At 44.9% G+C, this 23364-nt stretch overlaps 1 protein-coding gene across 17 annotated transcripts in view; it reads right to left on the bottom strand.

The window, feature by feature from the left end:
• The window catches only part of THRB (thyroid hormone receptor beta), a 177254-nt gene that overhangs the window by 143885 nt on the left and 10005 nt on the right, over window positions 1-23364 (bottom strand). For 5 of the 17 annotated variants that reach the window (XM_075419004.1, XM_075419011.1, XM_075419009.1 and 2 more), the window contains exon 1: window positions 20949-21042. The exons of 8 other annotated variants lie outside the window; for them this stretch is intronic. The gene's annotated coding sequence lies outside the window, so the exon portion shown is untranslated. Of the gene's footprint in view, window positions 1-20948; window positions 21043-21184; window positions 21231-23364 lie in introns of those variants that run through there. 4 more of the 17 variants (XM_075419005.1, XM_075419006.1, XM_075419015.1 and 1 more) reach the window with 4 other exon arrangements.

Raw genomic sequence — 23364 nt, 5'->3', positions numbered from 1 at the left:
CGAGAGGAACGCACAGGGAGAAATGAAGCGGGATGGGGCACGTGCAGCAAACCTGTGGAGGAGTGGGTAGCATCACCTCCTTTATCCTTCCATGTCAGCATAGAGCTGGTGGCGAAAGGAGATGCTCAAAGCCCGCTGGTAGAGGAGAGGGGCAGAGAAGCAACTCGGAGAGCACAGAGGGGAGAGGCAGCGGTTCATCGCCTTCCAGCCTCATCACTCTGATGAGTGAGTCCATGTCCACTGGCAATATTAGATGCAAAATATCGTACTTTCTCTTTTCTCCAATTCGTTCAGAAACAGCTTTCATGCTTCTTTTGCTTCCTGGCTATAAGGAAGGAAATCTTTTCTGCAAATGCATCAGAAGTACAATATGACAAAGCAACTAAATATTGCAGCTAAGTTACAATGGGGTGGAATTCTGCATTTTCCATTTTACAAACCAGAAGCGCTTTTGCTCCCTATAATATATTTCAGGCTTTTTTATTTCAGGCTAAATCCATGACTTTTGTGTTTGGGTTCGGTCATATGGACTACGTAATGGAAAAGCTCTCTAACTAATCTGAATCATTATTATTTTGTTCTCCCATGGTTCCAATTGTTCATTGTTAATTAGATCCAGCCATAACATCTCATTGTGCAAAAGGCATACTTTGTTTTAATCAAAATCTTGGACGGCATTTTGGATGGCATCTTTAACAACTTGGACAGAGTGTTCTGTGGTTTCCTCATCAACAAAGAATCAAACTGATTAACTATGAACATGTCTTCCACCAAATGCTGACAGTTATTGTCAGGTTATTTTGATGAACATCTGCCTGTTTCATGGAACGATTTTAGATTTCCTTGTGGTTTTTACCTGGTTTCTTTAGTCAAAACAATAAGGAACTGTAAACCTGTCCCTTAGGATGTATCCATGGTGAACTCCTAATTTGTTAATTTCTCATTTTACGCTATGCTGAAAGTGATGCTGTAAACACAAAAGATGTCTGTGATAGTCTCACCTATTTGAAATCAGACCTTTTTACTGATGATGTTCAAATGATTTTCTCCATTGTTTTAGCATGAAGAGAAAAGGCAGTGTTTGGGAATGAAACATAACAAGCTCATGCTTACACACGGTCTTTGTAGCTGTATTTTGGTGACAAGGTACTGATTCAGATTATCCTCGCAGATATTTACTGATGACAAAAATCTGAAAAATGTCTCCTTGGCAGGAATAAACACAGCGCTCCGCTTTTCCCTATTGATATATAAATTGTCATTCAATGGCACTTGCGATCTCGGCGCTGCTGTTTTGAGAACCCTTCCTAGGTTTTACATTTTGCTCCCTAAGATTTACCCATTTCTTTTCTGTCAGGACACTCGGCAACTTCTTTCCTGCTGCCTTCCCCTGCCACAGTCCCAAGGAATCACAGGCTGAAAAACTGACATTTGCTGTCACCTAATCACCTGGTGGTAGCAGCACCAACACTGGCTAAAAGCAAAAAAGGAGCAACAGCCACTAAAACCATTCAGTGCTGTAAGGATTGTAAAGAGAAAATTCTAAAGATTTCTGTCATCCAGCTAGAATTGTCTGGAGGTTAGGAAACCAAGATCATAACAGCTTACAGCTATGCAACCACACCATCTGCCCGACTGTAGCATAAAACTTAGCAAAGTCTAACATGCTGTCTAGCCATCAGTTATTCTGTTTGCCTTCCCTTTGCAAGAATACAGACAATAATGCAATTGTTTTTTAATAAATTAGATTATATCACAATTTATAATATCAACACATCACATTGTGTTACGCAATTATGGATAGATGTAAAAATTTGTTTGCTTTTAATCTTCTAACTTTTCCAAACTATGAAAAGCTTTCAGTCACAGCCCAAAAGGAAATCTAATAAGCTGTATTTGCACATGCAAGTGGTGATTTTGGATGCCTGGGCATTTTGCTGAACAAACTGAAATGTCTTTAATGGAACCTTGTTTCCAGTAAGAACTAAACACCATCTTTCAGATGTTTTAGGTTATGCACTCTAAAATGGCCGTATGTCAAATCATGAGTCACTTTTGAAAATTTAAGATTCTGTATCTAGTATCAAAAACCAGAAAAAAATAAATTCCTTAAGTATTATCAGAGTAGCACCATGATTTCGAGAAAACGAAAAGCCCACTTTGGCTGGTTTCTTTCCGAAAACAAAACACCACAGCAAAGATTTTCAACTGAGAGGTTAAAAAACCACACACACACACACAAATAAGCCTCCTTCTTCAATGGGGGAAAAAAGTAATATTTTAGATTTCACACAAACTAAACAACATCTGCCTGTATTTTAGAAGAAAAATGAAAATAGTGGTAACAAAAGCTTGTCTACTTTTTTAACGTGGTGGCATGTATGCCACAGCCCATTTCAAGCAATGTGCCTCCAGGAGTTTAAACCAAACGTATCATATTTATACCATGGAATACAAATGCTAAGGGTCAAAATAAAAAAAAAAAAGTACCCAGCAAAACTATCATAAGTAGCAGTTTGCCTGCACAAAGCGTGAAGAATTGACATTTCAAAACTCTTAAATTCTGCTTTGCCCTGAGTTTACATATGATCGTTTCTACTGCACAGCACAAAATCCTGCATTTATTGAAAGACATTGAAAAGCAGAGACCGGTGCGATAGCAGCCCAGTTCCTCATGGCACAACCTCTACATTTGTAATTCCTAGCAAGTTCTGTAAAGTGACTGACGGATGTACACTTTTGGGAAAAAAAATATTCAGTGTAGCTGGAATTGTGTTGGTTTAATGGTACAGCACAGAAGACAGCAGCTCTATATGCCAGCACAGCAGGAAAAAAAAAAAAATCAATTGCTTTTAATAGTCAAGCATTTAGTGCAACTAATATAATCTGCAGTGACATTTTCCCCTGTCTCTTATGCAAGCCAAAAGCTAAACTTTTGCTTTTGTACAGTATATTGCCTATCTCCAGCATCCTCTCAGCTTTCTCTCCATTTTGAAGACATTTTAGCAGCAAAAGAAAGGGGACATCAGATTCTTGAGATTCTTTCTAAAACTCCTGTTTTCTTCCGTTCCATGTTTATGTTGCCATGCAGATATGAATTCAGAGAGGCTTCAATGAGAATTCTCATTTGTTTGGTTAGCATGGGTCATATTCTATGTTTAACAACTTCTCCGACAAGTTTAACTCTCCACAGAAAATAATTTAAAAGGTGAAGAAAAATTCAGGAAATTCCACAAAGAAAAGCTGGGATTTCAAAAATCGACGATGGTCAATCCCTTTTACCAGTGTCATTCCCTAATACTTCTTCTTCTAAATTTCAGGAAATAAGTGAAAAAGCAAGGAAATGGGTAGTTAGAGACATCAACATTTTTATAACCCAGGCATCATACAGAACCTGCGAGTAGCTACCTTCACAGCAGCAAATGTCCTTGAAAAGCTTTTGAGAACGGCATTCAGCAGCAGACTAAGAGACATCAGGAACTGCCCGCAGAAACAGCAAAACAGATAATGACAGACCAGCTCCGGTAAAACATCCGTTTATAACTCCAAGATACTTAAATTAACAGCTAATTCTTCCCCAATCTTTCTGTCCATCTATCTACAGCATCAGTGCTGCCACCAGCTAAAGCTGACACCTTAATCCTAACCCTTTCAAGACAGCCAGCTCCAACAGACTGACTTGTTTTTAACATATTTTGATAGTCAAATAAAGCTCTCTAAGTGCCAACAAGTCTGCATATTTAGGATTCAGTACTCAAAGAAGAGAGTGATTAAAATCTAGTGATTTTGCAAGACAAGTTCATAAGGGCTATAAATACAGAACATAGCATCAGAAGATCTCATTAGCCAGACATCTGAGTATCAGAAGGAGACGCAAGGCATAAAAGAAATCAAACCTTCAAAAACAACGTACCAAATTGATTAGGCAACAGTGGGAAAATGAGTCTTACAGGAGATACATTATCGTGTCTATACACCAAACACGTTTATGATTTCTCTTAAAAGACCTGTCTTGCATTTTCCTGATGGCGACAGCTCGCTCGTGTCACGCCTGCCTTCCCACGCTGCGTGTCCCACAACAAACGCTGGACACAATGTCCCTTCCAGGTACGCATCGTCTCCTGAGAGGGTACTAAAGCTGCCCTACACCGACGCTCTCGGAGCCGGATCATGAGCAGAAACCCCTGGCTTTCCCGCACCAGCTGGCTGAGCAGCCTGGGGCGGCTCGCCGAGGCGTGGGTACACATGCCCAGCTCTCCCCTTGACACGAAACCCTCCCGGAGACAGAGCAGAGCACGCGAGCATGCCCGTGAGCATCCAATGACAGGACCACGGGACAGTTTGGAAAAGCATCACACAAGGAGGACAGAAATCCATGAAACCGCCAACAAACCCATTCAGAAACCTCACGATGCTCACGCAGGGAAGCAGTAACTGGAATTTCAAATATAAAATACAGCAGCTCCCCTATACCAGACAATGCTCTCCGTCTTGCACGGAGATTCTGTACAGGGGCTGAGGAGACTGCCTGTGCCCACCGGCTGGAGAGGACGGCGAAACCAGCCACAGCCGATGCTCTGCCCTTTCTCAGAAAACAGTTGTTGAACGAGACAAGCAATGGGAAGCAAAACAACCTTCAGCTATCTCACTGCAAAAGGAATTTCTTCCTCATTACAGCATAAAAAACACAGGGGGGGGGCTGTATTTCCATTTAGTTTTCTTAGGGCTTGCTTTCTTCTTTTCTTTGAGACAGGTCTCAAGCTAGTAAGGCCGAGAGCAATCTCGTACCTACCCAGCAGACCCCAGCTGCGGGTAAGGCCCTCACATCACGGTAGTGCCACTAGCATTTTCCCTCTAATTGTTTTCGCCCAGTTTTCAATTCTCCAGGTGAAAAAGCAAGGAAGAGCTTCAAACACCTAACGGGGATGCCGCCTCCAAAGAAGAAATATCCAGAAAAACTGCTACGCAGAATTAATAAACCCTCGGGCCCTTCCTACGGAGGCGTTTTGAGTCGTAGAAGCAGAGGAGAGATTTTCATTTATCAGGCAGCAGAAAGGGAAGGGCTTTCCATCAGGTGATTTTGAAATTCTTGGTCAAAGGTTAATTTGGTTTCTAACTTCAAAGTACAGAAAAATCTTGGGAGGCTGAAAGAACACAGGAGTCAGGGCTGCCCTGAAAGTAAAACTTTGGAGGGATGTTACCAACCCAAAACCAGGCAATGAAGGAACGTAAAGCCTCCTCCCGTACTACACCTTCCCTCATTCTTGGTTTCACAGACAGATCCTAAGCAGTGAAAAGGCAAAGTCCATTTTGGAAAGTTTAAAATACAATCAGATATTTCTGGCTGGCAGCACCGAAGGAAGAAAGGCAGTTTCACTAATTAAGATCTGAACTTCAGCTTCGACTTCAGTTTTTCATGATGTTACTAGATATTTAAAAATATGGTACTCATTCATTGCAGGGTGCAGTACCCGCAGGGCAGTGAGTAATGGTTTTACTCTTGTTTTAGTACTGGCAGCAGCATGTTGGACTGGAAAATGAACCTCTACTTCCTATCTATTTTTATAATCAGTTTATCTATCATCTGCTTAATTCTTACCCCCGTATGCACGACAGAAACAAAATATTTAAGTCTCCATACTACGCTGAAATACATTCACAACGCTGCCGTTGACTCAGACAGCTAACCGGCGACACCGACTTGTAACTGAGGACAGCATTTGGCCCCAAACAGCATGTCTGTAGTTTATGTGAAAAATTCATGAGCTAAATCTTTTCACTTCTTTAGGAAACAAAACGAGAGAGTCACGACTTAGCCAGCCAGGGAATGATTCAAAATCTAAACCTAGAATATTGTTTTAAGGAAAGTAACTCATAATAGAGACAAAGTATATTTCCTGCTCACAACACAAAAATGACAGGATTAAATAATTTTATGTAATTTTTTTGCTTTCATTAATCGAAAAAGCATAAAATACCAACCAAACATAGCAGTAAGATACCAGATACAAAATAGAAATCTGCAGTATTATATGCCCGAGGATATTTTGCTGCAGCCCTGAAGTCACACATGTTCTTGAGTTCTGGTTTATTTTCAAGCTTTCCTGCTTCTCCAAACACAGACATTATTTTTGGTATTTTGTAACTAGCTCTATATTATGAAGTGATATTAGCTGTGGGGGTGACAGCTGGCAGGAACTTTTGAATCGAAGGGTCTCTGTCTAACTGATACACACAAAGCTCTGTATTAGCTCTCACAAGATGCACTGTTTACTAAAGATGATTACCCATGAGTAAATAATGAGTCATGATATCCTTAAAAAAGCAAACACGCAGAGTTAAAGAATAATTGCTAGCATGGGTAAACAGACGGCACTGAAAATTGAATCACTTACATGTATTTTTTCCTAATAAAGTGTTAAAATTTAGAAAAGCTATAGAAAATAGCTACAATTAGATAAAAATACATTAGAAGATCTTGGAAAGACTGTATCACCTCTTTACATATGACTGTAAAGCACCATTTACAGGCATACAAACAGGTAAATACAATCTTAAATATATGCAGGAACAAACAGAAGAGGGATTTTTATTTGGATGACACAACACGAACACACCACAGCAATTCTGTCATTCTTGATGGGTTGCTACACTATCCTTACAAGCAATGCAGACCATTGAAACCCTACGTATCGGCAAGCAGGCAGGAAAGCAGGACTGCAAATCCAACACTGTAATTATAACATGCAGGTAAACTGCTCATTTTTACCATACGTTGTCAGATGACTTCCTAGCGCTTTGATAATTTGCTGCTGGGGCATCCACCTCCAGACAATCACCGACAGTGATAAAATACTCTCCCCTTCATTACTGCTACGTTACATCCACATCTTATTTCTAATGCTACCTTATATGTTTCTAAGTTCACCATTAGGCTCCAAAAGTTCATTTGCAGAGTATGAAGGGAGAATAAAGATTCTAAAAAATATGCTTCTATCATGTCCATTCAAAACACCATCCATCTCTAAAGACTCTGCATACAAGACATTGTTCCCTGCCATTCTACACAGCCTCCCAGACACCTGCGAAGGTCATCGGCAGTTTAAAAGAAAAATTAAACGACAGCCAATGATCCTTGCGACATCTCAGCAGCTGTCAGAGTAGTGGCTCTGGAGTGACTATAGGATCATAAACATACTCTACTGTAACTGCAGCTTTTCATATACCCTTCTGACATGTTTACTTGTAAGGACTAAAGTAGAACAACTCCGATTCTAAAAACAACAAAAAAAACAACGTTAGGACAATAAGGAATTATGTGTAGATAGGAAGAACCATGCACCTAACCTGCCCTATTTGTAAACACTGCTGTGTTAGAAAAGATCAAGATTGAAAGTTGAAAGGGGTGTGTGTTGTCCAAAGGTGAGGACTAACGCTCTTTACTTGACATGCTACATTATGAAGTCAAGGAAGCCAGGATATATTTGCAAATTTCATGAGGATGAAATAGTAACGTTACATTTCTTTGGGAAGCTGGGAAGAGCACTGAAGTTTTACCATGACACCTTCATTCAAGGCTGAGTACGGCCACCAGGTTTTGGGGACGGCTGCCCAACTGGGGTACCGAGCAACTAGAGGAACATATACCAAACCCGGAGGTTCTGACATGGAGACAGCAGTGCTTTTTCCCCTTTCTTCCCTGTGTACTTCTCCTAGCATATTGGTCTTGAAATGTAATCTCTCATGCTTTGACCAATCTACAACCTCCATATAGTTATTCACAGTTCAGGTTTTTTGAAATTATGTGACTTTAAATCACAAGTTTCTAAAAAATTGTCATAACATTTTAAATAGCATTTTTTAGAGAAGAATCCAGACAGCTAGAGAGATGGCCAACCACAGAACGGATCACACAACCTGTCCTACAAGTTTCTTAAATTATAGACACTTCTGAATCAGGGTCACATGTGCACGTAACCTGCAATTCTACGAGGTACTCCTCATTTTTTGGCTGACTGATGATTGTTAAGATCACTGAAAAGGCACTGAGTAGCTTTAGCTGCCAGTGATCGTAATAGAAAAGATGGTACTTCTTCCCCAACAATCGTCAAAATTTAACATATCATCACAAAGAAGAGGAAAAGGAAGAAAAGACGAGTGCAATCGGAGCACTTCAACTAGAATAAAGACTCCTTTAGGGCACTTCTAATGCCAGTCTGAAGCTTAAAGGAAAAATGAAATAAAATCTAAAATGTCATATGGCACTTACAGGATTATATACACCTGCATTCGGCAAATACAACAGAATCCTGTTTTTGTTGTACTTTGGTTTACTTTACTGCAAATGTTAAACTAAGAAAGAATATTACACTGAAAATAGGAAATACTTAAATATGAGTATTGTCCTTTTTCTTTTCATGATGTAAATGGCCCATGTTCTCAATGTTGTTATACTAGAGTTAAATTAGGTCAAAGGTGTTCAAAACTAGCACATGTCACACCTACAGAAAATGATCATACAAGAGGGGACTCCAGTAGCTGCCTAACCCCCATCCTACCAAAGTTGTACCATTCCGTATTCTACAGCTGCTGGTGCTTTACACAACTTAAACTCCTGACGATCACTTCCAAGGTGGTAAACACCATCACACACAGACCAAAGTCTTGGATCTACCGCTTCCAGTAAGTCAAACCTTTTTTTAAATTTAAAAAAAAAAAACTTTCACTTTTTACAGTCACTCTTTACAACTACTCTCAGACAATTCAGACACCCATCCTCAACACATGTACACAGCCATCTCGCAGTCTTCGCTAATGTCACTCTCACTCACTCCATTATTTTTCCAACTCCTTCCTGAACTCTCTTCTCTTTAATCTCTTCTGGTTAGAAAAAAAAATAAATAATGAGGGGTACACAAACAGGAACACAGTGTTCTAGGACTGGGCTTATGTGAGCCATAGGAAAGCTGCACGAAGCTGAGAAGAGCTGGGATCGCCGTAGAGTGATGTCATTGACCTCTGTTGACAGCCATAAATTACATCATCTAAGTGACAGTGTTCTGCATGACCCTGTATTGCTGAATTTTTTCCCTCTTTTTTTTTTTATTACTTTGTTTTACCTATTCTAGTTACTTCCCCCAACTTGATAACGGTCTAATAAAACACTTATTTCTCCTATACGTCCAAGAAGAAGACCAAATTTTACTGCCAACACACCCAGACCAAAGTAGCTAAGCTGTTACGGAAACATAAGGCCAACACCCTAATAATGTCCTAATTTCTTATGTTAACCACAGGCAATTTAGTAGAAACATAACTTGAAGGTAAGAGCTGACAGAAAACCAAATTTATTGACTCAAAAATATAATGTATTTACTACCAGAAACTCAGACATTGATCTACAAAATGTTCAAAAGATACAAAAATATGTGCTGTGCTGCACAGCCAGAGACAACAAAAGAGTACAGTATCTTAATCTGGTAGGTTTTGTTGTATTTGTTGAATTACGTAAAGTTAGAAGACTGTTGGATTAAAAAGGGAAGAGCATTAATTGCTTTCAATGTTAATACCGCTGGCTAACTGACATATAAAGGTATAAGAAAAGGACTCTCATATTGAGTTTTCACAAACTTTCGCCAAGTTTTTCACTAAGACATTAGTAAACAAGGAACACAACAAAATTCACCAGTGAGATTTCACATCACATGCAAAAAAACCCCCAAAAAACAAGGGATATAGCAAAGTCTGAAGAAACACAAACAAGAGCACAGTATAAATTTAATCCCTAAATCAAGATATTAGGCTTGACATAAACAGATGTAGATGGCTAGGTATACTGATTCCAAATTTAGTACTAGAGATAAAATTATTTCTATCTTAAAAACACACTGTAAGCAGATAATTTTCCTCACAAAACTACTGAACTCTGGAAAATACTAAGCTTGTATCACCTACCCTTCTTCTTGCCTTTCTCATTTCTCAGAGTAATAACAACTGAAGTCAATCTCAGCTGTACTTATACCTGGTGTCCTGACCCCTGATTTCAAACACCGCAGGAAGATGTGTATTTATTCAAAGCACATAACGTTGACGGAATTTCAAAAATCATTGCTGTGATCGTAACTTTCTGTTTCCTGACGTATCAATTCTGGGCACTACTTAAGGTCATAATCTGCCTTTGATACTCACGGAGACTTTTTCACATGGAAGTGAGACAGTAATTCCAGCCCTTTCATATTATTAAAAAGGTAGCTCATTCACTACTGGGAACACGACCGAAGAAAACATATCCAAAGTAAATGAACACTAAGGTATCACAAAGACTGCTGGCATCTGCTGGCTATATCCTAGTAGCTCAGATTTGCCGTTCTGCTATTGTATATAAAGGCAGTAACACCACATACCATTTTTTCTGACTCAATTAAAAAACATCCATCCAAAACCACAAAAAGCATGCAAGAAACATGAATCCCCAAAGATTATCCTCAATACAGATAAGCTCAGCAAAAGTAAGTGCTTAAATTGTAACTTCGGATCTGCCCATCTGCTTTCCCCACTTAGCCCTGCTCTCCAGATGGGAAAACAGGTGAGGTCTTGAATTACTCATATGTCGCTCTGTAGTTTTGCCCACACCCTTCTTCCTGTTACACCATCACCCGAGTGTTGTGAAATTTGGATCTCCTAACAGAGACTGCAGCTCTTAACCTTCACACAGCAACAGGTAAAGCTCAGCCCTATTCTACCCCATGCCTTGCAACATCTGCCAAGGTGAATCTCTCCAATTCTGACTGCATACTGCTCTTTCGGCATTTAAATACTTGTTCGCTTAAAGAAGAAAAAAATAATGTTTATGTTTTCACAATCCTAATTTGCAAATTGTTTCAAGCTCTTTTAGATTAGATTACTTTCTAAAGCAAACACAGTAATACTACACTACTCTCCCTTCCCAAACACAGACTGGCTTACGGCTGTGCAGGGCACACAACACATTTGCTTCTCTCAGCTGCCCATGTCCACAAATGGCTTTCACTGACTTCAGGAGATCTTTGCAAAAGTATGGGATGTTCCACTCATCCAAAGCTATTTAAAGAAGCAAGACCTAAAGAAATATTGACAAGATTAGGCATGATGTATCAAGAAACCCTTAGCAACAAAACATTAAAAAAAAAAAAAACGGACTGTAGATTTGATATTGTACATCTGGACTTATGAGTGGTAAAGGTCTGCCTTTAAACATATTTCTTGCACCATCAATCAATTAATTTAGCTGCAGTCTTATGACTATTGAGATGGACTACAGCTATATCAACGCAGACATGTTTTGAGGAGACTGAGCTCAAGTTATAACTTGGCTTGGAGTTGAACATCACAAAAGGGAGTCCAAGCTTTTTGTCTTACTGCACATTACGCTTGCCCAGACAGCGAGCAATATGCTGTCAGCAGTCCACTTCTCCTTTGCCTTCTATCTCCAAGGTAAATTGCTGACAAGCCTTCCTGCTAGTCTTCCTAAGCTGAGAAAATAAAACATGTAAAAAACACTGATAAACAGAAAACTTTTAGAATAAAGGCAGCCTGCAGTGTTGTTGCAATACACAGGTTAAACTGACGTGAACTTCTATTATGGGCATGAATTTTCAGCTGCTATTTGTGGATGAGCTTGAGCTACGAGCAAAGGTAAGGAGATGTCTGGTACATGCCTTGGCTGCCAGCCAGCGTCCACACCGATCCCCACAGGGCTGCCTCGTGAGTTGGCGTAGTAGTAATGGGAGAGAGAAGACTGTCTGCTTCAGTTCAGGTCTTGTGGCTGCAATTCCACCACATTCTTGCTATCAGAATTTGGGTTTCTTGCTGGAAAAACACCTAACCCAAGAAAGCAATCTCTGAAAAAGCTCTGGGAGCCAAACTGAGCAGCAAAGGTCAAAGGAGAGGCGAGGGCAAGGGTTCATGGAGTAGTCTGCTTATGTAAATTTGGCTTTTTACACTTAACATTCCTATGAGCAAAGCATGATCAGAAAATGACTCCTAAACAGCAGCCAAGTATTGGCTACTTTTTATGCCCATATGACTCTTCCTGAAGGATCAAAGGCAATGATCCTGACCATTGGCCCCTTACTTGCAAAGGTGAGAGCACAAATTCTGGTTCTAAGTCAGCTCATAACTTTGATGTGTGCATGGAAAATGCATTTAGGGCACTTTTTGAAGCTACAGAGCAGCTTAAGTTGTTTGTGTAGACAGAAGTAGTAAGATCTGCGCTCTGACATCTCAGTATGAATTCATAACATTTTTATTGACTCTCCTGAATTTATTATGGGCAAGCCTGGCAGACCAGCTTCTTTTTGAAGTGTGCTCTACACTTCCCATTAAATGAATCTACCTAAAATTATTTTTTACCTCATTCGTCTCTGCCCAAGTGAACTGCAATTCCCCATATCAGACTGCCCATCTCAAGATGAACTTTTTCAGAAAGCTTCAGTCACAGAATGGCTGAGGCTGGAAGGCAACTCTGGAGACTGTCTAGTCCACCCCCCTGCTCAAGCAGGGTCACCTGAAGCAGGTTGCCCAGGACCATGTCCACCTGGGTTTTTAGTATCTCCAAGTCTGGAGAATGCCACAGCCTCTCTGGGGAACCTATGCTGGTGTTCAACCAGTCAAAATGGTCTTGCTGTTTCTGCAGACGTAGCCAAAGGCTGTTTTTTTCCTATACGCAAAATATTAGACTCTTTTTATTTCAGCTACTTGAGTCCTCCTACTCCTTGGAACAGAACCTGTGATTTGGCAAGCAAGGACCTTACAACAAGAATCAACCCTGCTATCCCTGTGAAAATCTAGTCAGAAAGGGAAGGTAGGGGAGAGGTGTTTGCCCACATTTATTTGTGCTCCACAAAAATTTTTATAGTATTTGGGAAAAAAACACTTGTTTCATTCAGATTCTTCAATTTACCAGCTATCAGGTATTTTAGAAGATCTGAAGACATCTGAAAACAGAAGGAAGCACGCTATGTATACAGACATTTCTCTATGTACATAGCTCCATGGCAGGTAAAGCAGCCACTGTAAAGCAGCTAGTGCAGAGCCTGAAGGCCAGATGTATGGTCCTGGCTGCACAAACTAGTATGGCCAGGTCTGCCCTCTCCCCCAGGCCAGCCCAGCGAGCCTACAGAAGTTCAGCCCCTTGCCAGTCAGCTGGCCACAGTGCCCACCCCATGCCCCTCAGACCGCAGTCTGGCAAACCGAGATGCACTGGGGCAAAGCAGGAGACGCCAAGGGAGAGCAGCTGCCTGGCACGTCAACCCTTGGTCTGGGGCAGTTTGGGGAAAGCCTGTTTGTCCCCCCTCCACCAGTCACCAGACCAGAACCGTGACCTGGACGGGCTGGGAAGGCTCCATCCACGCCACATCCTCTGGTTTGGAGCTATGGAAGCCCCTCACCAACAGACACCAATGAGAGCACTCTCACAGCCTGGCCGCTGAGCACCACCCCTTCTGTCCCTCATGAAGAAGGCAAAACCAGGGCTTGACAATGAAGGATTTATTATTAGACAGGTGGGGGGAAATGTTGAAACACCCCACAACCACAGCTGACAGGTTCGCTCGTAACCAGGTTTGACCAGAAACAGTGAACACTGACAGCACTCTGAGCTGTGCCCCAGAAGGAGGGCTGAAGGCAAACATCTGCAGGTCCATGGAAGAAATGGGCAAACTGCCCTAAAGAGAAAGCGAGAAAGAGGAGAGAAGGAGATGGAAGAAGCAGAGGAAGAGAAGCACCTTAGCCTGGCTGTCCCCCTCCCAAGTATCATACACCAAAGCAAGCTGTCCTGTTCACATCACTGGGGGCAGGATGCGGAGACCAGCAGGGCTAGCTTAGGGAACAGCTCCAGAGAGAGGGTGCTACCAGAGCCCTCCCTCACTTGGGAATTAGGGAATCCAGCACTTCGCCCGCTCAGGCCACACCATTCCCTCCCACGCCTCACCTCCTAGCAGAGAAAGCACCTCCACCTTCACAAAACTGAAGAGCATTTCGATATGAAGCCTCTTGAAGAGATCACAGTAGAAGATCCTTCTGCCTCGCAAAACACATCCCCACCATCAACCGAATGGAAAGGCATGGCCAGAATGGCTGCACACACATTCCCTGCATCCTACCGGGAGAGTGACAGTGGGTGAGATTCCTCTTCCCTGGGCAGAGGATGAAAGCAAAAGGGCTTCCCAGGAGCAGTCTCTGGGTTCTCCCACATTTCAATGCAAATGAACACAGCTGCCACCAAGATGGTACCTTGTGCAGCAACCTACCTGGCAACAAAGAAGGCTTCATACATTTTGTAGGTTATCACCATTTTTGCCTCACAGCACGTGCCAGTGGTCATATACGTACGCAGCATGACTGCCGAGTGGGGGGGGGGGCGAGGGAGGGAGATGCCAAAAGGCAGTGGGACAGGGAACAAAAAACCACCACCACAGAACTCAACACTCACTAACGCGGCAAGATGAGAAGACAAAAGCATAGGATCCGGTCAACACAAGGGCAAGCAACACTCTTGTCACTGACTTATCTCTCTTGGTGGCAAGAAGGCCCTGTCAGAGGGAGCCAAGGACAGTGCAAACCACTCTGCGAGCAGCAGGAGCATGGCAGCTGCCTTCAACATCCGCCAGAGCCAGCAAGCAGGGCGACTGACAGGACATACTACGGGGAAGGGAGGTCGAGGATGGCATCTCCATGCACTGGACTCTTCAAGGAAACAAAATGTCTCTAGCATCTCCATCCTATTTCTGGCAAAGGAGAAGAGTGTGAAGTATCTCAGGCAGGGGACTTTGGGGTCGGGCGGGTGAGCTGAACAGTTTACAACAGTTGAATAATCAGGTTTGATCCCTTCATGATGCAGAGCTAAGTGATTTTCAACTCAAAATTCACAATAACCAGTGACAAATTACTGTTACGTGTGTACAATTTACAGGCAAGGACCGCAGGCTCCTCATTTTCTAGGTAACCAACTGCATTCCCTGTGATCTGATGTTCAGAAGTTTCATAGTTTCACATAAAGTTATGAGGAACTGTAGTTTTCAAACATGACTGTTACTCCGTAACGCTAAGCACCCTGAAAAGTGAAGCAGTGCCATGTGCGGACTCTAAACCTCGGTTTATCTGCATATACTCCAAGATACCTGAATTAAGGCTGCATAATCAACCTTGATTCCGGTATTTCTTTTCCTCAGTGCTTGACATTATAACCTTAATAATCAGCAGCTTAGGCAGTTAAACAGCGGATCCAAGTCCTCTGGCCCAATTAAGCTGTTTTATTCTGGTCACATAGAGCACTTCAATAAACAAAATCACTTCAGTAAGTCACATCAGTGCAACGGGCATACATTACATACATTACATGCAGTTCAACGCTGCGTAGGAAGTACTCTGTGATCCAATTTTCTCTACATTCGCAGAAATAAAATTATACTTTAATATTTAATAGAAGTAATTATTTTGCTTTAAAAACAAAATTTGTCACAAATATTTTATAGGCTAATACTCTTTTAGAGCGTATGTGCATGGGCATGTACATTCCAGATTTACACGGATACCACTCTGTACAGAATCCTTCCCTGTTTATCTAACTGGATAATGTGTTTCACCTTATCTTTTTCAGGAGAATAATTGCAGTATGGCAAGTAAGACGCCTAACTTAAAAGAGAAGGCTCAAGATAAACCCTTCCATTTCCTGAAGCCATGAACAAAGTTATTCTAAGAAATGCTACAGCTCCTAATTACACTTTGAAGCACCTTGCACATAAACACAGCCCATTTTTTACAAAGATGCTTGAAATATTAAAAAAAAAAAAAAGGAGCCAGGCATAAGTTAATAAACCATGGAAATAACATTATTTTAATGTAAAGCTAGAAAACAGATGGTATGATGTCACATGAGGGCAATTCTACCTGTCAAGGAGGTAGGCAAATGGACCAGGAATGACAAGACGCCAGAGGAACAAACAATGCTAATGAAGAAACACCTTCAACTTATTAGCGCTCATTCCTTGTATAGTTAGGAAACCAAGCAGCAGCAGCAGCACTCCATACCTGCTGAAGCACAGCTTGGCTGGAGCACACGGCAAGCAGCTGCCAAAGGTGAGTTGAGGGAAATCACACGAAGTCATGGGCGGGAGGCACGGAGTTAACAGTGTACGAAGGGAGACTGAGGTGCAAGACCAAGGCAGTAGAAGAAAGACGTGAAGGTCTGCAAATCCATGAAGCATGAGAAAGGAAAAGGCTCAGAGTTCAAGAACATTGTACAGATGCGGATAATGACAGCAAACGTGACACAGGACTCAAGGAAGCAGACTTGCGATAGTGATGAAAGCAGCTGTTCTTCCCCCCAGAAGTGTATCTTTTTGGTGAATATTTTTTAAATGGTTCATCCATATGCATGTCACTAAGATATCAGTTACTGAGCAAGTGTCCGATGATTCAACTACTTATGGAGTTCAAAAGTACTTCCAACTTTCTTCAAAGAGCTCCTTCATTTTCCTACACCACAGCTGATCCAAAGCACATCCTACAGTCAAGGAACGTTGTTGCTGTACCGGTGGCTTACAGCGCATTCCTACCACCTCCCATGAAGTAATCCAGAAGGCATTCAAACATCAGTGTTAGAATAGGCAAAAACATTTAGCAGGTGAGCAGAATTAATGATCTTCTACCCAAGCTTAAAAAGTATGCATTGTGTATGCATACATATATAAGTAATTTGGTTCTACATGTACTAACTTCACTCCTTCCTCACCCAGCAAAGGAAAGGCTTACAATTTGACTTTAAATTCACTTGAAGAGACATTGATCTTCTTGCCCTGTTTTCTACCTTCCTATCAGGCAGCTTGACAATCAGTCCTTTTATTTCCTCCAATGGAAAACAGAACCCTAATTTACTGGGTTAGGTTCACCAGAGGACACAGAAGAGTTCTGTAATCTAGAATGATCACAATGCTTTCATGCGCATCATCCAATTATAACATAAGAGTATTTGCCTGTTTAGTTCATCAGTAAAAAATATTACAATTCTGTATATTTAAGACACTTCAGGATATACAGGGATTTTTTTAAACTGCAGTTTATTCCTTTATTCTCGACTAATTCATTGGTTTAAGTTTCATAGGACCTTCAATTTCTAATAAGCTACAACAGGTCAGAGTAAAATGAGAAATTTTATGATCAAAAGCATTCAGAATTGAATACACAACTTAATTTTCTTATTTTAAAAAGGCATTTTATTTGCTTACAATTTTGTCCTGTCTAGTTGCAGGCTGTTACACGCACTTTGGCAGTGTGACCATAAACTGAAAAGCTTAATAACAGAACCAACTTTTTCAACCGATCTTTTAGCTTGCAGTGTCCACCCACCATAACCATGTTTAAAGTAAAAGTAGTGGTGGTTAGCAATGGAAACGAATGCTTTCACGTGTTGCAAATTAAATGAGAGAAACAACTTCTGCAAGATTCAATTACTTTATTCAAAATGCCCTCTTGGACCACATACAACCAACAAAATAACAGAGAACTGAAGAAATACAATTCTTTAATCTTTACACAGAAATTAAGTTTATTTATAGTCCGCTCCTGATTTTCATAACAAAGGTTCTTGTAATACATGTGTTACTTGTTTGGTTATCCCTGTAAAATCTGTAAAATCCTGGCTCATTCCTGAGAAGACAGAGTATTCCTCCACTGCACAATGACAAGTCCAAAAAGTGTCAGCAGCAGTAATGCCACACTAGTGGCCATGTCAATTATCCTACTAACTTCTTTGATGGGATCAATGAACACAAGCAGAGCCCCGGACTAACACGCCTATCCTGCATTTCCCAGTAGAGACCTCCTCAATCACAAAGGTCTTACTTCAGTTAAGCAGATACAAGGAGGGGAGCACCTTCATGACTTAGCAGAATTCTGCTGTCCTAAACCTGAGGAGCTACTGAATGACATTTATTGATTGATTGATTGATTTGAACGGGGTCACGCGGGAGAGAATGGTACATGTAACCATTTCCAATGTTTGGAAAGGAAGGAACAAAGACAAACCGTGGAAATATCAAGAAAATCTTTCCTAAATTCATAAATTTAGATCCTGGTGATGCTCTCGGAAACCCACAGATGGATGAGCTGCCTTGACCCATGCGGGCAGGCGGACCCAGTGGTATCTCCTCCCTTCCCCATGAGGCCACATTCCCATGCACTTTGGAAATCCAGCATGCCAAAGGACAAGAGAGAAGAAACAGGCAGCTCTGCACAGCTAGCCTGTGTCCCACACTCCAGCTCTGCCTTCTGCCACGACAGCCATCTCCCACCAAAGAGCAAATCAGCTTGCCTGGAAGAATTAGCACTTCCCAAGTCCTAGAAGGAAACTCAAGACACAAGGACTCCCAGAAATTGTGCTACCTTCCTTCTCATGCCTTCCCCCATCGCAGGCTATTCACCTGAGCTTCTTTCATATGCACGCCTCTTTTGCCTGCTTCAACTTTTAGCAATAAGCAAATCCCAAATCAGTAATCCAGAATATGATGGAGGAGAGATAATGAGCTACAGAATTTCCTTTTCCAAGGAGCCAAAATTCCTGGTCTCACCCTTCCGGCAGCAAACGAGATTCTTGCTGGAGGATGTCCTGCCTCAAATAAGGTGGCTTTTTTGAGGTTTCATCTCTTGATTCCCATCCAAATAGAATCAAATTTCAAGACAAGCTACACAAGACAATGAACTCCCTACAAACTTCCATGATTTAAGTTTAGGAATCCTTCTCCTCCCTACTTTTCTCTTGGCTGGGTTTTTACATATAGCCAAGAGGAAAAATCCAGCTCACCATCAACAACAGGGAAGCCAGGAGAGGATACATGCCTACCACAGGTATGTGTTTTCTACAAGCTTCTTTATGGAACACCAGCATCTGTTATCACTAACAACTTTCTCCTCTCCACCTTTAAAAAAAAAAAAAGCAGCAGAAAACAACCATATACTGAACAAGGGAAGTACAATATGCACATCAGAGAAAGCATGTCTTACAACTTCTGATGTCCCACTACCGAAAACTCTTTGAAAAATACCCGAAGAAACCTGTCTGCAGGGTAAGTAACCTTCGACAAAAGCAGATTCACTTCTTCCAAAATCCCCCATTTTGGGAGGAATTTGGAAAAAGCATACATGTTGTCCTCACATAACAGGAAACGATCAGATAATAAAATTAATGCTGTAGCAAATAAAAGAGTGAACAAAAACACCGCCACAACTTCCTACTCAGCAAAAGAACGTTCCCACACAGGAGAAGGAGACAGCACAACAAACCTGACTTTACATAATGACTTGGATATGCAAAGAATTTCAAAAGCACCGAACAATCTGGAGTAGCCATGATGTGCTCAACACTCGCTCATACATGACATGATCCAAAACCACTAAAAATCAATGGGAGATTTTCCATCGACTTCAACAGACTTTGGCTCAAGCCCTTTCAGCTCTGAACATCAGAGTCTGCACAGTTAAAAGCCGATGCAAACCACAGCTAAACCCTCCCCCTTCCAGCACGGAGCCCTAGGACATCTAAATCTCCCAGAGACCATCCGGCAGCAGCACCCTCAGTTTCATGACTGGTACGTCAGGAGCAGACTATTCCATCATTAGCAAGTAACAACAGAACACATCAGCTCATCCAAAGGTTATCCACTGAAATAAACCAAAGGCAGGCTGAAACTGATTTAAGGGTCCCGGGACTAATGTTAAGGGTGATTTTGAGCCAGTCAGTAGAAAAGAAAAAAAATTCTTGTGAGGAAGGAAGTAGGCACATCCAGTTTCACAAAACTTTTGTTGTCATTGTGCCTGGAACAGCTGTTCTATGGGAAAACGAAGGGCTATACCTTCCAGTGGCTTAGCACGGCTTCTTCACTTTAAAAAAAGGCTATGCATTTAAATACTTCTATTATTTACAGCCCAACGTAAGGGAGAGAATTCAAGGTTCTCACGGTAAGGCAATACTGCTCACTAATGCAACTGCATTTATTATGATAAAGTCTCCCGAAAATTACCTTGTTACTACGGAAATTTCTTATCAAGAGCAAGGGGTTTGCTCTGTTTGGGTTCCCCCCCCCCCCCCCCCCCTTCAAATGTTTATTCAGAAGCAGGAGCTGGGAAAACAGGAACTACAAAACCCAGTAAACGGCCTCAACGCACAAGCAGCACCGAACTGCAGAAGGAAAACAAAACGCTTTATAAAAAAATCCCGAGTCTGTCAATTCTCCAAACGTATATTTATGACAGGCGAAGTTTTGTAAATACAAGCTAACTGTCTCACTACCGCTGGCAGATGGCCCAGTTCGAACGTCTGAATTTTGTGCTAAATAATAAAAGGAACACGCGTGTACCGCGGGGAAGAGAAAACCCACCCAGGCAGAGTCGCCCTCCTGAGCCAGGGCCGGCGTTTCTGCGGCATTTCCACCCGGTGCCCCCCACCCGCACCGCCCAGGAGGCCGCGGGGGACCCCGGCCCCTCGCCGGGACGGGCGCGACCCTCGCCGCCGGCACCCGGCTCCGCGGGGCCGGCACCGCTCCCCGGCCTCCCCCCGCTGCGCTTCGTTAACAATTAACGCGTTCGGCTTTTTAACTCGAACACCGGCGACTGCCGGGGCTCCCCCCACCCCCCTGCTCCCCTCCCGCCGCCCCGGACCCCTCGGCCCGGCGCCCCGACGGGTCCCTCTCCCCGGCGGCGTCTGACTGCGCTGCCGCCGCTGTCCCCGCCGCCGGTGACGGCTAAATACAGAAGGGGGCCGGGGGAGCGCGGCTCGCGCGCCCCGCACAGCCCCGGGACCGGGGGAACGGCCCCGACGTGGTTGAGGGCTGGGGGGGGGGGGGGCACCGCGGGACGCCGACCTGCGGCGCCGGCAACCCCCGCCCGCCCGCCGAGCGGGAGCCCCGCTGACTTACCGGCGGTGCGGAGCGGAGCGGTGCGGAGCGGCCCGCCTGCCCCGCGCCGCCCGCCAGCCCGCCCGGGCGCGGTGCGGTGCTTCTCGCCGCGTCCCTCCCGCCAGCCGCCGTCTGCCTGCGGACGTGACCCGGATTCCCCCCGCCCGCGCCGCCGCCTCCCGCGGGGACGCGCGCACGCCGCGCCGCGCGCCCTCGGCCCCGCCCGCGCCGCCGCTGCCGCCGCCGCCGCCGCTCACCTCCGGCCGCGGCGACCCGCCTGGCCTGGCCTGGCCGCGCGTCCCCGCGCGCCGCGCGGCGTTACGCAACGCGCCCCGCGGCCCCGCCGCGCCGCGCAGAGGGTCGCCGGGAGGCGGGAGCGGGGCGGGGGGAAACCGCGCCGGGGCCGGGGCCGGAGAGCCCGAACCGCCCCCGGCGGCCACTTGTGGCGCGGCCGGGATCCCCGCGGCGGGGCGGGCCCCGGGGCGCCGCCGAGTCACCCCGGGGGCGCGGTGCGGGGGGGGCCCGGAGCTGCAGCGTGCGGCCGCGGGTCGCCCTGACGGAGGGCGCGGGCGGCGGCGGCCCCGTTACCAGCTGTCCGCCGGCGCGGGGGCCGCGGCTCGGCCCCGGGCAGCGGGCGGGTGGTGGCTCTGCGCGGACACCCGAAGGGCTTTGGACTGCGCGTCCCGCCGGGATGCCCCGGTGATCCGCCCGCCGTGCCCCGGGGGGTTCCGCCAGGCGCCCCGAGGCCCCGTCTCTGCGGGGACGCCCGGTGCCGGTCTCCCCTTGACCCCGCGTCTGCGGGCCCGGGAACCAGCCCAGCCCCGGGCAGGCGCCGCAGTCCGCGGGGATGAGGCGGGCTGTGTGCCCCGCACCCCGACTCTGACAGGAGAACGATGGCGAGCGGGGCCTCCGTCCTACACACCGAGACCCGGAGACGCGGCCCCCGTGCCTCGGCCCAGCACAAGCGCGGCCGCTTGCCCGTAGCCCGGCGGGCAGTTCTGGGAGGGCCGTACGTTCCCCGGCCTTCGGCCACGCTGGGAAGGACGGGTGAGGAAAGGGATGGCGGGGTGAGGAAAGGGATGGCCAGGCATCCCTGCCGTCTGTCCCTCACCCTGCGGCAGGGAGAGCGGGGAGGGAGAAGCACCCGGAGTCTCATCAGTGGCTGTCGGCTTGGGCGAGCAAGATGGCGCCTGGAGTCACAGGCGTGAAAGCAATCGCTGCTTGGAAGAATAAGATCGGTTTGTTTTTCCTTAAGGAATTACAGGAATATTAAACCCTTCTTGCAGTTATAAATCATTTAATGCAAATCATTTAATCCAAACAGAATTTTTACAGGCTCATGAGGCTCACTCATTTTGCCAAGAGTGAGTCATATACAAATAAAATGAAACCAACAAAGAAAAGAGCTCTCATACCATGTGTATGTGGGTGATCCTTTGAAAAACTCGTCATTATTTTTTTTAACTCTACCACAGCCAGGAAGACAGGTTCGTGAAGCCAGAGCGAACCTCGACAGCTGAGCTGCAGCCCGCCGACGTCTGGCGTTTCCTTCACCCGCAAAGCAGCGCAACAGGTCCCCTGTCCGGCCGACGGCGTGACTGAGGTGTCGGCAGCCCCTCAACGGCCGTGGTTTCAAACCGAGCTGTGCACCGACACACGAAGGAAGTAAAAGACTTTTCAGAAAAATGAAAATAATGTGAAGTGATTAATACTTGGGATGCAGTAGGCAGTTAATCCCTCGCTTAGGGGTTAGCTGAGGACGTGAGTTAAACTTCATTCTTCGCTCCCCATCTCATAAATATGTGCTGCGAAACGCAGAGCACAGCGTGAGCCGCAGGGGGGGGGGGTGATGCACCGCTCTGAAATGACTAAAATGCAGGGGAACAAAGTCATCTGATGGTGAGAACGGGAGCGTTGAAATGCATCATCGTCCTCGCCGCCTGAAACCGATCCCCAGCGCCTTCACTGTGGCGGCGGCAGGTACTTGTGGACATGAGAGGAACGGCTTTGTAGTATGTTCTGACGCCAGCTCCCTGCAACAGACAACGCGTCTTTCGGACAAGACACGTCAAGAGTATCTCAAAGCGCTCCTCTAGCCACCTACTCCGTGTTTTGACACAAGGACGGGTGCCCCGGGGTCCTCACACGAACACGGTCCCCTGTCCACCTGCGCGGCCAGAAGATGCTGCTGCCTGTGGACTGTGAGTCCCCCCTGTGTGCAGAAGGACAGCAGCGGTGAGGGAACGGGAGGGAACTCGACCACATTTCGGTAAGCAGGCAAGGGGCTGGACTTCGGGCAATGCAGCTGCCCAGGTCCAGCGCATGGTGGACACCCGTGGAGCAGAGGGCCCCTGATTTAGGCAACCCAGCACCCTAACCCCTCTGTGACTTTCACCATCCAGTCCCGCCTGGCAGAAAGAGAGGTCCTCTTGTCCCC

This window comes from Opisthocomus hoazin, chromosome 4, assembly GCF_030867145.1.
Source record: "Opisthocomus hoazin isolate bOpiHoa1 chromosome 4, bOpiHoa1.hap1, whole genome shotgun sequence".
In the NCBI taxonomy this organism is placed as follows: Eukaryota; Metazoa; Chordata; class Aves; order Opisthocomiformes; family Opisthocomidae; genus Opisthocomus; species Opisthocomus hoazin.
Note: the sequence above shows the minus strand (reverse complement) of the source record. Positions and strands in the feature narration are given on the sequence as shown.